General features: G+C 42.9%; 1 protein-coding gene across 1 annotated transcript in view; it reads left to right on the top strand.

The window, feature by feature from the left end:
- Positions 1-15,647, top strand: part of chdh (choline dehydrogenase) — a 70,467-nt gene that overhangs the window by 687 nt on the left and 54,133 nt on the right. The window lies entirely within an intron of this gene.

Genomic DNA, 15,647 nt, shown 5'->3' with positions numbered 1-15,647 from the left:
TTCTGTGTTTCTGCACAATTGTAGCTAATTCTGGTAACACTCAGTTCCTATAGTTCTGAGCTGCGGTTGGCACTCTTTTTGCCTCAGTTACTCAGTTTCATTTTCAATAATGATCCCATTCCCTTTAACTGATTTTTTTTCCAAGGTCTCTAACTTAAATATGCACTTGTACTGATGCATTCCATGATCTAATATCCCAAGAATTTTCCTCCTTCCAATGAAAATCCTTGATTTCCACCTCTTTGTTCTTTGTTTTTCCACTAGTTGTATCAATCTTTTAATATTTACCCACAGGAAAGTGCCCAGGTTTTATTTATCAGTTCACTCATAGCTCCTATCTCCATGCTATTCTTACTTACCATGGTGCTGCTGTTCATGGCTCTGCAGGAAATTCTGGACCTTAATCTCTTCAGCCCTGCCTGAGCCCCAATTCACCAGACTCCTGTTTCCCTAATCTTATTCTGCTTTCCCTCATGTTTCTGACACCCCTTCCTAACCCCATCCCATTCATATTCTCCAATCTCTATTGAGCCCCTCTTTTTCCTCTGCCTGACTCCCTAATCACCCCAATTTACTTTACTCTCCCAAAATCCCATTGTCTAGTCTTCTTCTTTTTCTTCACCCTGAATTCCATTATTTAGTCTTTTTTTCTGACCCTTGAACTTTATAAGGTCCTATCCCATTACCTTATTGACCTACAGTTGCTTGGTACATCCATCCTTTTTATTGACTGTGAGCAAGGACTAAATGTGCAGTAACTAATTTTGCTGCTGACACTAAAATAGCCAGGCAAGTAAGTTGTCAAGAGGAGGTACAAGAGTTTGGGAAGGGATCTGGATAGGTCATGTCAATAGGCAAGAATTTGGCAGATTAAATAATGTAGGAAAATGTGAACTTGTCCACTTTGGTAGGAAGCACAGAAACGCAGTATATTATTTGAACAGAGAGATATTGTAAAACTTGCTTGTGCATAAGAATCCAGGTGTTCTGGTATATGAATGAAAATCTAATGTGCAGACACACCTAGGGAAAAGACAACTGCCATTGACCTTGTGTACACTCCTCATGATTTTATAAACTTCTGTAAGGTCACCCCTCAATCTCTTATGCTCCAGTCAAAGACATCCCAGCCTATCCAACCTCTCCTTATAAGTCTATAAGCACTCTATTTCCAGCAACATCCTGGTGAATCTTTTCTGAAGCTTCTTCAGCTTAGTAATACCCTTCCCATAACAGGGCGACCAGACCTGGACATTACACTCTAGAACAGGCATCACCAAATTCCTGTACAATGTCAACATGATGTCCCAATTCCTAATCTCAAATGTCTGAGCAACGAAGGCAAGCATGCTAAATGCCTTCTTAATCACCCTGTCTACATGTGACACAAACTTCAAAGAATTATGCACCTGAATCCCTAGGTCCCTGTTCTACAACACTACCCAAGGCCCTATTTTTAGACATATAAGTCCTATCCTTTTTGAATTACCAAAATGCAATAGTTCGCATTTATCCAAATTAAACTCTATCTGCCACTTATCAGCCCATTGACCCAATTCATCACGATCTCTGTTTCTTAGATAACAATCTTCAGTGTCTACTGTACCACCAATTTTGATGTCACCTGCAAACTTACTAACCATGCCTTCTATATTCTCATATAAATCATTTTTATATATATGATAAACAAAAGTGGACTCCACCTATCCCTGTGGAACACTGCTGGTAACAGGCCTCCAGTCCAAAAACCAACTCTCCGCCACCACTCTGTCTCCTGCTGTTACGCCAATTTTGTATCCAGTTGGCAAGCTCACCCTGAATCCCATGTGATCTAACTTTACTAATTAGTCTACCAGGAGGAACTTTGTCAAAGACTTTACTGCAGTCCAAGTAAACAATGTCTACCACTCTGCCCTCATCAGTCTTCTTGGTTACTTCCTTAAAAAACTCAATCAAGTTTGTGAGACACAATTTCCATTTCATAAAACCATGCTGACTATCCCTAATCATTCTTTGCCTCTCCAAAAGCATGTAAATCCGATCTTTTGGGATCACCTTCTACAACTTACCCACCACCTAAGTCAGACTCATGAGTCTGTAGTTCCCAGGCTCTTAGAATCATAGAGCCATACAGCATGGAAGCAGACCCTGCGGTTCCAACCAGCCCATGCCGAACATAATCCCAAACTAAACTAGTCTCACCTGCCTGCTTCTGGCCCATATCCCTCCAAATCTTTCCTATTCATATATCCATCCAAGACAACAAGGTGCAGGGCTGGATGAACACAGCAGGCCAAGCAGCATCATAGGAGCAGAGAGGCTGACGTTTCGGGCCTAGACCCTTCATCAGAAAAGGGGGAGGGGAAGGGGGTTTTGAAATAAATAGGGAGAGAGTGGGAGGCGGATAGAAGAGGGATAGAGGAGAGGATAGGTGGAGAGGAAACAAACAGGTCGAAGAGGCGGGGATGGAGCCAGTAAAGGTGAGTGTAGGTAGGGAGTTAGGAAGGGGATAGGTCAGTCCAGGGAGGACGGACAGGTCAAGGGGGCGGGATGAGGTTGGTCGGTAGGAGATGGAGGTGCGGCTTGAGGTGGGAGGAGGGGATAGGTGGGAGGAAGAACAGGTTAGGGAGGCAGGGACGAGTTGGACTGGTTTTGGGATGCGGTGGGGGGAGGGGAGATTTTGAAACTTGTGAAATCCACATTGATACCATTGGGCTGCAGGGTTCCCAAGCGGAATATGAGTTGCTGTTCCTGCAACCTTCGGGTGGCATCGTTGTGGCACTGCAGGAGGCCCAGGATGGACATGTCATCTGAGGAATGGGAGGGGGAGTTGAAATGGTTCGCGACTGGGAGGTGCAGTTGTTTGTTGCGAACCGAGCGTAGGTGTTCTGCAAAGCGGTTCCCGAGTCTCCGCTTGGTTTCCCCGATGTAGAGGAAGCCACACCGGGTACAGCGGATGCAGTATACCACATTGGCAGATGTGCAGGTGAACATCTGCTTGATGTGGAAAGTCTTCTTGGGGCCTGGGATGGGGGTGAGGGAGGAGGTATGGGGGCAGGTGTAGCACTTCCTGCGGTTGCAGGGAAAAGTGCCGGGTGTGGTGGAGCTGGAGGGGAGTGTGGAGCGGACAAGGGAGTCACGGAGAGAGTTATCCCTCCGGAAAGCAGATAAAGGTGGGGAGGGAAAGATGTCTTTGGTGGTGGGGTCGGATTGCAGATGGCGGAAGTGTCGGAGGATGATGTGTTGGATCCGGAGGTTGGCGGGGTGGTACGTGAGGACGAGGGGGATTCTTTTTTGGTTTTTATTGCGTGGACGGGGTGTGAGGGATGAGGTGCGGGAGATGTGGGAGACACGGTTGAGGGCGTTCTCGACCACCGAGGAGGGGAAGTTACGGTCCTTGAAAAACGAGGACAACTGAGATGTACGGGAGTGGAATGCCTCATCCTGGGAGCAGATGCGGCGGAGGCGAAGGAATTGGGAATAGGGGATAGCATTTTTGCAGGAAGGTGGGTGGGAGGAGGAGTATTCTAGGTAGCTGTGGGAGTCGGTGGGCTTGAAATGAATATCGGTTTCGAGGTGGTTGCCCGATATGGAGACAGAGAGGTCCAGGAAGGGGAGAGAGGTGTTAGAGATGGTCCAGGTAAATTTAAGGTTGGGGTGGAAGGTGTTAGTGAAGTGTATGAACTGTTCGAGCTCCTCGTGGGAGCACGAGGTGGCACCGATACAATCATCAATGTAACGGAGGAAGAGGTGGGGTTTAGGGCCGGTGTAGGTACAGAAGAGGGATTGTTCCACGTAACCTACAAAGAGGCGGGCGTAGCTTGGGCCCATGCGGGTACCCATGGCTACCCCCTTTGTCTGTAGGAAGTGAGAGGAATTGAAAGAGAAGTTGTTGAGTGTGAGGACGAGGTCGGCTAAGCGGATGAGGGTGTCAGTGGAGGGGGACTGGTCGGGCCTGCGGGACAGGAAGAAGCGGAGGGCCTTAAGGCCATCTGCATGGGGAATGCAGGTGTAGAGGGACTGGACGTCCATGGTAAAGATGAGGTGTTGGGGACCGGGGAATTGGAAGTTCTGGAGGAGGTGGAGGGCGTGGGTGGTGTCACGGACATAGGTAGGGAGTTCCTGGACCAAGGGGGAGAAAATGGAGTCGAGATAGTTGGAGATCAGTTCGGTGGGGCAGGAGCAGGCGGAGACAATGGGTCGACCAGGGCATTCAGGTTTGTGGATTTTGGGAAGGAGATAGAAGCGGGCAGTGCGAGGTTGGGGAACGATGAGGTTGGAGGCCGTGGGTGGGAGGTCACCTGAGGTGATGAGGTTGTGGATGGTTTGCGAGATGATGGTTTGGTGCTCAGGGGTGGGGTCATGATCAAGGGGGCGGTAGGAGGAGGTGTCGGAGAGTTGGCGTCCGGCCTCGGCGATGTAGAGGTCAGTGCGCCATACTACAGCTGCACCTCCCTTGTCCGCGGGTTTTATGGTGAGGTTGGGATTGGAGCGGAGGGCTGCACGTTCTGCGGGGGAGAGGTTGGAGTGGGTGAGAGGCGTGGAGAGGTTGAGGCGATTGATGTCTCGACGGCAGTTGGAGATGAAGAGGTCGAGGGAGGGTAGGAGGCCTTGGGGTGGTGTCCAGGAGGAGGGGGTGTGTTGGAAGCGGGAGAAGGGGTCAGTAGAGGGAGGGTTAGGTTCACGGTTAAAGAAGTAAGTGTGGAGGCGGAGGCGGCGGAAAAACTGCTCTATGTCCAAGCGTGAGCGGTATTCGTTGATCTGTGGGTGGAGGGGGACAAAGGTGAGCCCTTTACTGAGGACTGACCGTTCGTCCTCAGTAAGGGGTAGGTCTGGGGGGATGGTGAAGACTCGGCAGGGCTGGGTGCTGCTGTCTCCTCTGGAGCTGCTGGCTGTGGAGGTGGTGGGCGGAGCTGCGTCGGCGTCGGCTGTGGGCGGAGCGTCGGCGTCGGTGGGCGGAGTTGTGCCGGTGTCGGCGGTGGGCGGAGTTGCGTCCGCGTCGGTGATGGGCGGACCGGCGTCGGAGGTAGGAGGAGCGGGGTAGGCGGCGGCAGTAGCGGTGAGGGTGGTCGCGACTTCAGTGTCGGTGGCAACGGCAGCGATGGTGCTTGCTGTCCCGGAAGTGGGGAACCCGGCGGTGGCGGATGTGACGTCATCTGTGGGTTCTCCGATAGTGGCCTCATGGCCAGTGGCGGCGGACCCATTGTGGGGAAGGTCCTGGGTACGGCTGGGGATTTGGGGGGTGGAGGAAGCCCGTTTTGGGTGGTTGGCACCAGTAAGTTTACTGTACTTACGGTTTTTAGTGTCCAATAAAGCTGAGTAGAATTGGGAGTTCAGGTTGTGGATCCTACGTAGAATAAAAAACAGGAGAGGTCCTTTGCAGGTCTGGGAGAGGGAGGCTCTGAGCTGGGGTAGGCTTGATTGTATATCCATCCAAATGTCTTTTAAACGTTGTAATTGTACCCACATCCACCACTTCATCGGGAAGTTCATTCCACCTGTGAATCATCCTCCGTTTAAAAAATTTACCTCATGTCTTTTTTAAATGTCTCTGCTCACCTTAAAAATGTGCCCCCTAGTCTTGAAATTCCCCATCTTAGGGCAAAGACAACTACCATCAACTCTAAATGTACCTCTCATTATAAACTTCTCTCTGGTCACCTCTCAACCCCCTACTCTCCAGTGAAGTAAGTCCCAGCCTATCTCGCCTATCCTTATAACTCAAACCTTCCATACCCAGCAACATCCTGCTGAATCTCTTCTGAACCTTCTCCAGCTTGATAATATCCTTCCTATAGCTGGGAGACCAGAACTGGATACAGTATTCCAGAAGAGGCCTCACCAATGTCCTGTATAACCTCAAAATAACTTCCCAACTCCTATACAACACGACCCAAGGCCCTACTGTTAATTGTATAAGCCCTAGCCTTGTTTGTTGTACCAAAATGCAATACTTTGCATTTATCCAGATTGAACTCCATCTGCCTCTCTTCAGCCCATTGACCCATTTGATCAAGATCCCTTTGTAATCTTAGAAAACCTTATTCACTGTCTACAATGCCACCAAATTTGGTGTCATCCACAAACTTATTAACCATGCCCTCAATATTTTTATCCAAATCATTTATATAAATGACAAACAAAAAAGGACACAGAACCGATCCTTGTGGAACACTGAGACAACAAGGTGCAGGGCTGGATGAACACAGCAGGCCAAGCAGTATCGTACTAATTAATCTATCATGCAGAACCTTGTCAAAGCCTTTACTAAAGTCCAAATAAACAACTCCTACTTCTCTGCCATCATCAATCTTTTTGATAATTTCCTCAAAGAACTCATAAACTCAAATCAATTTCCTTGCACAAAACCATGTTGACAATCCATAATCAATTTTGTCTCTCTAAACGTCCATAAATCCTATCTTTTATAATTACCTCCAACAATATACCCATAACCAGAGTCAGACTCACAGGTCTAGATTGCAGTTCCCTGGTCTCTCCTTACATCCTTTGTTCAACAAAGGCACAACATTAGCCACTCCAGTCATCTGGCACCTCACCTGTAGTTATAGATGATCCAAACATTTCTGCAAGGGGCCCCACAATTTCCTCCTTAATATGCCACAACATCCTAGGATACACTAGATCAGGTCTCAGAGATTTATGCACCGTTATATTTTCTAAGACACCTAGCATTTCCGTTTCTGGGAAGGGTGATTTCATCCCAGACTCTGGCTTAGGACTTTGAAGGATGGTCTGGGTGAACCATGTGACCTCCCACCTCAGTAGCAGCCTTGGTGGTATTTGCTGTCAGCATAGACTAACCTTGTGGGGTCTGATGTGGATTGCAGGGGATAGGTACAGCAGTGCTTGTGCAGCTGGCAGCACGGATTTGACAGCTTTGGAAGTGTGGTAGTTTAAATCTGACTTACTTCCTTCCAAACTGCCATCCAAAGTCTGTGGTAAGCAGCTCCCTTGTGTGTCACATAAAATCTCTGCTGAAAACCTTCTTCCAGGCCAGGTGAATGCAGACCTGGCACTAGAAGGAGTATATGTCGTAGACATTGGTCTCCCTGAGACTGAGCGAGATAAGTGCAACCCTGACCTTGCCTCCCCCAGTTGGTAAAGGTGGGGAGTTAGGAGGAACTCAGCTAAAATGAATGATGGACATTCACCAAAATGGGCAGGCAGTTACTCATTCACTCTCCCCGCACTCGTTAATGATTAATGGAAGGAACAAGTCCATTCTTTCCCTAGGTCAAGTTCAAGCAATGAGGGCAATAGGGGTTTGCTTAATAAGTTTTTTGTTTTGGCAATAAACATGTACACACCCTAAATATTGCATTGTGCTCCCTCTTGGTCCTGCCTGTGCCTCGTCGGCAACAACAATCATTGCCCCAAAAAATGCAAGAAGTATCCACTTTTGATATTTAAGTAGCTTTTAAATCTTGAGTAGTGTTTCAGCTCCCTTTTTTATAGCAGTTATGCTGTCACTCCCTTACTAACTAAATTGGATTAGGATTAAAGAACCAGTAGCTGAGCAGCATTCCTTTCCTTTTTTATGAATGAATCAAATAGGAGCAGGATACATTATTCAATCCCTTGAGCCTGCTGCGCCACTCAGTAACATAATTAGTTGATCTGTATGTGTTCTGAATTCCACATTGCCATTGAAAATATTCAGTGACCCTGCCTGCAGAGGCAGAGATTTCCAAGGTTGTACAACTGTCAGACAAAAAAAAGTTCCCATCACTTCTGTCCTGAAAGAGTGACCCCTAATTTTAAAACAGTGCCCCCCAAGTTCTGGACTGACACACGAGAGGTAACATCCTTTCCTGATCCACCTTTTCAAGACCACCAAGATCTTATACACTTCAGTGAAGTCACCCTTCATTCTTTTAAACTTCTGGAAACAAAGTCATTCTGTCCAGCATAGCTGCAGAAGATAACCTGTTAATTCTAGGTATCAGTCTATTAAGTGTCATTTTTCCTAAAATAATGGAACAAAGCTGTGCACGGTATTCGAGATTTGTAATGGCTTGTATAACTGGAGCATTATTTTATGTTCAGTTCCTCTCATAATGAAGGATAGCATCCCATTAGACTTTTTGATCACTTGTTTTGCATGCTGACTCTTGTGACTCATGCGCCTGAACACGTAAATGCCTCTGCATCTCTGAATTCTGAAGTTGTTCTCTATTTAAGGAATTCTTTGTTTTTTTTATTCTTCCTGCCAAAGTGAACAACACTATTTCCCATATTATGCTTATAATAATAATGTAATCACTGTTTTCCAAATATTCTCCCGCTTCATTTCTTCTAACTAGACCTAGCCCTTCCTCATTAAGCTGGAAACAAACTCAGCAAGAAAATTTTATGATAAATATTTCAGAAATTCCTCCACCCTTTTGTCTTTAATTCTTTTCCAGGTATTTTAGAATGATTAAAGTCCTCCATTGTCATAACTCTAAACGTATTGTATTTTGCAGCAATTTGTTTGCAAGCCTGCTGCTCTATTGCCTTTATCTGTTTATCTATAGTATATTTAGAAGCGTAATAGTTCCTGTACTGTTCCTCAATTCTAACCAAATACATTTTGGATCTGTGAAGTACTTCATCCCTTTCTAGTTGTGTGATTTTTTTAAAAAATAACTGACACTCCCCTCCTTTTCTTGCTTCTATGACATAGTTCCATATGGCTACTTGTTCCTGCAGGTCACCAGCGTTAATTATCACACTGCATCAATTTACACATATTCATTTCAAGCACATCTTGATCTGCCTCATTTCCTTGATTTGAAACGTCAACTCTGTTTCCTGTACACAGTTGCCAGACCTACTGAGTTTCTCCAGCAATTCCTGTTTCTTGTTTGTTTCAGATCTCCAGCACCTGCAGTTCTTTGCTTTATTTTTGGCATATTTTCTCATCTTTAATTCCTTCCTATTTTTTACTACTGTTTTTATTTTAATGCTATTTGTCTCTCTCAGTCCTCTATGTACACTTTAATGCTTTAATCATTAATGCTTCAACCTGAGTCATCCCAACACCACCAACCCACCAAATGAGTTTAAATTTACCCTCGAATATGTTGGTCCCAGCCCTGTTAAGGTGCATCCCGTCTGTCTTTTCTAATTTCTTCCTAATTTTTGAACTGGTCCCAGGAATCTAATGCTGTCATACCTCCCCTCCCCCCAAATTTTTCTAGTCAGAGTTAACTCCTAGCATTGGGAGCAATCCAGAGATTACTATTTTGAGGTTTTGCTCTTTAACGTCTCTGAAACATGATTGGTGGCATCAGAACTGATTGCTTCTAATATTATTCGTTGTAGTGTAACATATGGTGGTTCCCCTTCCCTACCCTTGCATTATATTCTACAAACATTCAGCATCCTGTCCACTGTCAGAAAGGATACGGTGTGCTATCTGAGCTCATGTTGGAAGTTGTGAAAATGTCTGCTTATCCCTTAGACTTTCTAATCACCTATTATTTGTACATTTCTGCACTTTATTCTGCTTTTGTATAATCTTTTGTCTCCCAGTACTCAAGGTGCAGTTCTAGACTGTACTCCCAAGTAGATGTAATCCTGATCTGTGTTCAGCATTTTAAACTAATTTGTATGTCATACACCTGGAGATTTTCTACCCATCCTTTTCTTCCATCATATCTACTACCCTCCCTCAACTTGAACATATCAAAAAATCTGCTGCTCATTTATTAACTCATACTTGGTCCCATTCACCCGTGTTTGTTGATCTACATAGGTTCTCAAGAAAGCAGTACCGATTTTAAAACTATCATCCTTGATATCAAGTTGTTCCTATATGTGTAATTGTTTCCAGCCTTCTGAGATCTCATGTACTCCAATTTTGTTTTTTTTTGCATGCAGTCCTGGCTTCAATTGCTCAACCATTGACCACTGTGTTTTCAGCTGCCAGGGCCCAAGGCTGTCTGGAATTTGCTCTCCAAACCTCCCACCAACTATCTTATTATCTATACTTCTTAGAACCTGCATCGTTCTTGACCTAGTATCTCTAAGTGGCTTGATATCAAGTTTTGTTTGATAATACTCCTATGAACTCCCTTATGTCATTTTACAATGTTAAAAGTTCTAAACAATTGGTAGTTGTTTCTGTATTATTTAAGCATGCTGGAATGTTGTTTTAGTTCAATCCCTTTAATGTTTGTATCTTGTGCTTAGTTATTGAATCTAATTCATTTCACAGATTAATATACTTATTACTTTAGTTTTGCTCCTTGATTTAAATTACTGAGCAGCTCCTTCCCCCTCTGCACACAGTAAGTGATTCGTGACTGGAATACACTGCCTGAAAGTGTGGTGGAGGCAGTATCAATTGAGCCATTCAGCAGACCATTTGATGATTACTTGAACAAAAGCAATGTATAATACTATGGGGAAAAGGCAAGAGAATGGCGCTAATTTATAAGGCTTGTTGGAGAACTGGTGCAGACTCAGCAGGTTGAATGATAACCTTCTGCACTGTTACTGTTCTGTGATTCTGTGACTACCTTATTTAAAAAGTTAATCTTTAACAGATTCACACAACTCTCCATATGTTCCCTGCTTAACGCTCTCAATTACAGACCCTTTCTCTTAGTGCTTTCTCATTTTTCAATTACCTTCTGAGAAAAAGATCAAGATTCCATTAAGCCTTTGGTTTCTGCACCATTGCATCAATTTTTAGTGATTTGTATGCTTGGACATCCAGACCTTTGTTCTGCTGCACAGTTTTTAAAATTATTATTCTTTCATGGGGTATAGGTGTCACTGGAAAGGCTGGCATTTATAGCTCAGCCGTAATTGACCTTGAGAAGGAATTTGAACTGTTGTAGATACATACCCAGTAGTATCACTGGGGCAGTTCAGGTTTTGACCCAGTGACAGTGATGGAATGGTGATTTAGTTCTAAATCAGGGTGATGTTTGGCTTAAAGGAGAATTTACAGGTGGATGTGTTCTCCTGCGTACTCAGCTTTTGTCCTCCTTCATATTTATCATGGATCTGAAAAGTGCTATCAAAGGAGCTTTGACAACTTGGTTCATTCCTGATCATTAAAAAAAATCTGATTTATTTTACTCGGATCGAAAATGGATGATTTTGCACTTCCCAATTTTAAACTCCCTTTGCTGTAGTTTTCCCATTTAGTCAGTTTCTGATTCTTTGTAATATCCTACTCCTATTTACTGTGCCCCCTATTTTACTGTCATCTACAAACTTAGATATTCAAATCTCTATCCCTTCATCTGAGTCAACAATTTATGGTAAATAGCTGACCTCACAGTTCAGATCAATGGGCAACAGCATTTGTCAAATCCTATTAAAAGTTCAACAACATATCATGTCTCCTGTGCAAGGTTTTCTAAGATTGTGACATTTTGGGCCTGTTTCTTAGGGTAAAATGAAGGAATGTAAGAAATTCTGTGACATCTGGATTCTGCTGACAATGACCTAGATGGTTTGGCTGTTGAAGGCTAAAGAGGGGTCAGGTTGTTTACTGGGAAGAAACTACAAGATATTCACAGCTGTAAACAATGACTAGAGTGTTATCCTGACAGGGAAGCATTAGAAATGTCAGGTTTCGTAAGTGGTTATACTTTAATTTGCCTACTTAATTTCAAGATAAAATCGAACTGAGGGATCTAGAGATAGTTGGAATTTCTATCTGAATACAATGGTCACATGATAGAGGGATTGAGTTCAAGAGCTGTTAAGTTATGCTCCAGCTATACAAAAGCCTGGTTTGGCCATATCTGGAGTATTGTGTCCAGTTCTGGTCACCTCATTACAGGAAAGATGTGGAAGCGTTAGAAAAGGTGCAGAGGAGATTTACCAGGATGTTGCCTGGAATGGAGGGAAGGTCTTACGAGGAAAGGTTGAGAGAACTAGGACTTTTCTCTTTAGAACAACGAAGGATGAGAGGTGACATCATAGAGGTGTACAAAATGATCAGAGGTGTAGATAGAGTAGACAGACAGAGACTTTTTCCTAGGGTGGAGGTAGCTTTTACGAGGGAACATAGTTTTAAAGTGAAAGGAGGTAGATATCGGGGAGACATCAGAGGTAGGTTCTTTACTCAGAGAGTGGTAGGGGCATGGAATGCATTGCCGGAGAGGGTAGTGGAGTCGGCCTCATTAGGGGCATTTAAGCGGCTATTAGATAGGCATATGGATGATAGTATAAGGTAGGGGTGGAGGTTAGATAGACCTTAGGTTTCGGGTAAAAGTTCAGCACAACATTGTGGGCCGAAGGGCCTGTACTGTGCTGTACTGTTCTGTGTTCTATGTTCTATGATTCACATTGCCATGGAAATGGGTGTCGAGAGGACATGCATCCGTAGGATGCCATTTTAGGACCAGATCACAGGTTTTTGTAAAAATTCCACTGAACCTTACAGATAAAGCCAATCTGCAAGAATCTGAGGGAAAGTGCAAAGAGGTAGAAGCATCAAGTTTCTGTTGTTCATCAAGCAAAATATGAGTGGGGATTCATGCTCTGATTGAAGAGACTAAATTTATGAGGGTTTCAACAAAGCTGGAAGATTCATCTAGCTTTGGCTACAGAGAGGGATCTTCATAGGAGCGCACACTGTGAAAGTCATTCTTAGAGTTTGAAGTTATCCAACTGGAGGAGGTAAAGTTAGAAAATAATCACTTTGGACTGATTCTTGGTGGAAAAAAATCTGCCTAATTAAGGAATAGAGTGAGGTATAACTGTGGAAAGAGATTTTTCATCATTTTAAATGTTAAATCCAGGATTTTTCTGTATTTTAGAATTTAAATGCCAGTTGAAATATTACTTTCTCAATGTTGCTTTTAGCTTTTGCTTTGCAGAAGCCTTATAAAATTTGCGAAAATCTTAAAACTTGAAACCTTATCGTGACTTTGATCCGAAGTTAGAGATTGGAAACTTCTGAATAGAATTTCTGAGGTTTGTTACAAGTTGGAAGCTTATCCAAAATTTTGAATCCACAGGCTGAGATGAGTGCACTTGGATTTACTACAGTTTAGGTGAACAAGATTACACAATGACCTCTGCTGCACTCATTGAAAAGTTAACATGGCTGTGTCTATTGTGGAAGTTTTCCTCGAAAGAGGGGATCTGTCTTTGGGTGCCTTGTAATAGGTAACGAAGGCTAATTTGAAGACAATTGTAGAAATGTTGGAAATAATTTTAAATTGGGCTTTAAGTAGAAGAAAGTAGTTGCAGTAATAGCTCAACATCTGAACCTTGAGGAAAGAAGAAGCAATCCAGAAAAATCTTAGATTGAGTAGCTAGGATTAAGTTGCAAATGAAACAGGTGGAGTTTAAAAAGAAATAGAAATGAAAGTGTATAAATTGAGTTTCATAGAGAAAAGGAAATATTAGATCAGGACAGTCTTGAATTGCAAAGAGAAAAGGAAGCCAGAAAATGTAATTGAAATCATCAATAAAAGTCTACAATTACATAAACAAGGAGAACCAGGTAAATTTCACCCCCCACCCCCAAATCCCTGTCTTCAGTTCCGAAGAAGGGTCACTGAACTTGAAACGTTAACTCTGCTTTCTCTTCACAAATGCTGTTGTGTTTCTCCAATTATTTCTGTTTTTCTTTTAGATTTCCGGCATCCATAATTCTTTAAGTAAATTTAATGATGAGTCAGCTTTAACTCCTAGCTCTGAATTGACATGGAATATGCACTTAGTACCTAAGTTCATTCTGTGAGGAAGGAATTAAAATAGGTTTTGTATCATTTGAAAACATTTATATAAAAATACAGTGGCTATGAGTAATTTGAATGATTTTATTAGTGTTTTGGAAGGCAGTCAACCCTTTTGAATAAACAATCTGCTGATTATGAAACTGTCAAAGCTACTAGGTCTAATGCACTTATTCTTGAACTTCATAGGCAGAAGTTTAGAAATCTGAGGAAGAGACAGAAGATTGTTTAATGGAAGAATTTAGAAATGGTATCACTTTAGAAAAATGGTCATATCTAGAAGACTGTTATGTTTCTTAAATAAGAGAAGCCACTATTTTTTAGGAACAGGAGTAGGTCATTCAATGATATCATAGCTGATTGTGGCCTAATACTATTTGGCTGCCTTTGGCCCATATCCCTTAATACCTTAGCTTAACAAAATATTAAGTATTTCAGATTTAAAACCAACAACTAATCTAGCGTCAACTGCCATTTGTGAAGGAGAGTTCCAAACCTCTATCACCGTTTTTGTGTAGAAATGCTTCCTAACATCTTTCCTGAACAGTCTGACTCTAACTTTTAGACTATGCCCTCTAGTTCTAGAGTCTCTGACCAGTGGAAATAGTTTATCTTTATCTACTCTGTTAATATCTTGAAGACTTCAATCAGATCACACCTTAGCTTTCTAAATTCTAGAGAAAATTGGCCTAAATTTGTATAATGTGTCCTTAAAACTTAACCCCTGAAGACCAGGTATCATTTTCGTAAACTTACTTGTACTCCCTCCAAGATATATATATCCTTTCTAAGCTGTGTATCCAGATCAACTCTCAGTACTCCAACTTTGGCTGATAGTCGTGAACTGTCCCATAAATGCACTGATAGCAGCAACCCTTGCTTTGGAAATCTACACAAAGTCTAGGAAGATAAGATATTTGATAATGAACCTGACTGTAATTACCAAGGGGAAGCTGGCAGAAATGGAAAGACGGATGCTTCTCAGAGTAGTAAAAAAAACAGACTGTGGGAAATAAGTTTGATTAGAAGGGAACAACAGGTTTCTTTTTGCCATAAAATGCTACAGGTAAAACAGATTGTTGGTGTTTTTTGTAGGCATATCTAGTGTTTTTCCAGAAGATGCTGAATCAGTGAGTAAATCTTGTGGTAGAGTGATACTGTCTAATGTATCTAATAGTTGGAGTAAATTGGGATATAAAACATTATGGGATCCTTATATTTGAAAATGCAGTAACTCCCATTTTAAACACAAAAACAGAAATTGCCAGAGAACCCAGTTGGTCAGGTAGCATCTGTGGAGAGAAAACTGTTAAAGTTTCGAGTCATTCAATAATACAGCACAGAAGAAACCCTCCAGTCCGTTAGGTCTGTATCATCATTAATACTTTAAATCTGCATTCATCCCTCTTTCCAGCACTTGGCCCATAACTATGAATGTTATAATACTGTAAGTGCTCATCCAGGTACTTCTTAAAGGTTGTGAGGCTACCTGCCTCAACTACCTTCACAGGCAGTGCATTCCAGATTCCCACTATCCTCTTGCTGAACGAAAAAGTCCTCCAATCTGATTTAAATTTTCTGACTTTCTGAGCTTCCTAGTGACCTGCCATTCATTGAGTACTCTCTTGTCTTTTTACTTCATCCAGAGTACATCACCTCGCACTTATCAGGGTGAAGTTCCATCTGCCCATCTGATCGATTTGTTATATCCTCCTGTAACCAAATACCTTCTCCGTCACTGTAATTCACCCAGCCAATCTTCATGTCATCCACAAACCTTCTTAGCGTTCCCCACATTCTCATCTACATAGTTTATATATACCACAGTATAAGCCAAGTGGTATCATCTAGTTCTGAAAGAGAGTCACTGGACTCAAAATGTTAACACAATGTGGAGCTGGAGGAACACAGCAGGTCAGGCAGCATCAG

The sequence above is a fragment of the Rhincodon typus genome, chromosome 16 (genome assembly GCF_021869965.1).
Source record: "Rhincodon typus isolate 14 chromosome 16, sRhiTyp1.1, whole genome shotgun sequence".
Classification (NCBI taxonomy): Eukaryota; Metazoa; Chordata; class Chondrichthyes; order Orectolobiformes; family Rhincodontidae; genus Rhincodon; species Rhincodon typus.
This window is presented reverse-complemented; position numbering and strand designations above follow the sequence as displayed.